This window comes from Helianthus annuus, chromosome 8 (genome assembly GCF_002127325.2).
Source record: "Helianthus annuus cultivar XRQ/B chromosome 8, HanXRQr2.0-SUNRISE, whole genome shotgun sequence".
NCBI lineage: Eukaryota > Viridiplantae > Streptophyta > Magnoliopsida > Asterales > Asteraceae > Helianthus > Helianthus annuus.
The window spans coordinates 21,329,717-21,331,546 of record NC_035440.2 but is presented as its reverse complement, the minus strand read 5'-3'; the positions used below and the strand labels follow the sequence as shown (position 1 = coordinate 21,331,546).

General features: G+C 42.5%; 1 non-coding gene across 1 annotated transcript; it reads right to left on the bottom strand.

Annotated features, from left to right (window-relative positions):
• Positions 1–228: 228 nt before the first annotated feature.
• LOC118481553 lies at positions 229–334 on the bottom strand. Its single transcript, XR_004865761.1, has one exon. It is a non-coding gene; the product is annotated as a small nucleolar RNA R71 (small nucleolar RNA).
• Positions 335–1,830: the final 1,496 nt, after the last annotated feature.

Genomic DNA, 1,830 nt, shown 5'->3' with positions numbered 1-1,830 from the left:
TAGCAACGGAGGAGCCTTATTTCCATTTGGAGGCCTATGACTCAATTTGCAATACTCTTGGGAGTCAAGGTTTTTCGGCCGATGATATCAAGTTGGTACTATTTCAATTTTCTTTGGAGGACAAGGCAAAGAAGTGGTTCTACACTTTGCCTTCAGCATCTATTTATACTTGGGCGGAGATGCAACAAACATTCTTAGACGAATTCTATACCGCCCAAAAGACCAATGATGCGAGGAAAGGATTGAGGAGCTTTCAACAACAACAAGGCGAAATGTTCCATGAAGCATTCGAGCGTTTGAACATGATGATTAAAAATTGTCCACATCATGGGATTGAGCTTTGGGAGTTAATGAACGCTTTTCATGAAGGGTTGTGTGCCGAAGATGCACGAGATTTGATGTCCATCACAAATGGAACTTTTGGCACAAATTATGAGTATGAGGATTGGGAATTTTTGGAACAAATGGCGATCACCTCAAAGAGAAAAGCTCAAGCTTCAAGGAGAGCACGACCGGCCGTTACTCGAACACAAGTGCACGCGGTTGATGACGGTAATATACAAACTTCTAATCAAATTTATGACGTTTGTGCATTGTGTAATGAAATAGGTCATGCGGCGGAAAATTGCCAAGGAATGGTTGAAGGGCAATTTGAAGAAGTTCATGCCATTCAAGGTCAAGGAGGGGGTGGTAGAAATTACAACATGAATTCTAACACTTATCACCCCGGGTTGAGAAATCATCCGAATTTTCGTTATGGGAACCCTTCGAATCAATCAAACCCGAACTTTCAAGGTAGCCAAGGGAATTATGGTTCGCGCCAACCTTACAATAATCAAGGTGGATATAGAGGTGGGAACAACCAAGGATACCAAAGGCAATACCAAGCGGGTCAAGAAAAAGGGGGGTCTTCGGGTGGAAATGAAATGATGGAAATGTTGAAGAGTATGCAAGCGGAGATGCAAAAGAGGAACCAAATGGATGACGCACGCATACAAAAGGATGAGGCGCGAGACAAAGCAATCCAAACTTTGACCACTCAAATGGGTCAACTTGCAACCGAAGTGTCCGAATTGAAGAAGGGTAAAGGTCAATTACCAAGCGACACTAAGGTAAATCCATCTCACGGTACGTCAAGAGGTAACAATGTTAATATTCATCATGTGAGTGTTTTGAGAAGTGGGAAGGAGTATAAAACCAATCCTTCACCGGATTTGGTTGAAGGGGTGGTTGAGGATATAACGGGTCAAGAAAGTGAGGAAGAAAACGAACCACCCATTGTTTCTTCTAAAAAACCCAATTTTGAAAAACCCGAAATTGTTAAAGGAAAAGAAAAAGTAAATGAGGGTGAGGGGTCTAGTGAAGTACCGTTTCCTTCGGCTTTGCTAGATCCGGGTAAAAAGAATTTTATTTCAAAACGGGGTCCTCAAAAAGAGGAAATGTGGGAGGTGTTCAAACAGGTTAAAATCAATCTTCCTTTGCTTGAAGCTATTAAACAGGTACCCGCTTACGCCAAATTTCTAAAGGAATTGTGTACTCAAAAGAGGCAACAAAAAGTGCCTAAATTGGTAGATTTGACGGAGCGGGTAAGTGCGGTATTGAAAGGAGACCTTCCTCCTAAGTTACAAGATCCGGGAACGCCCTTAATAAATATTCAAGTTGGAAATTTTCAAACCACAAGGGCATTGTTGGATCTTGGAGCCGGAGTAAGTATCCTACCGGGGGGGTTATATGACCAATATGATTTTGGTCCATTGAAGCGGGTCGAAACAACGGTTGTATTAGCCGACTTGTCTCATAAACTGCCCCGGGGTATCGTACGGGATGTTA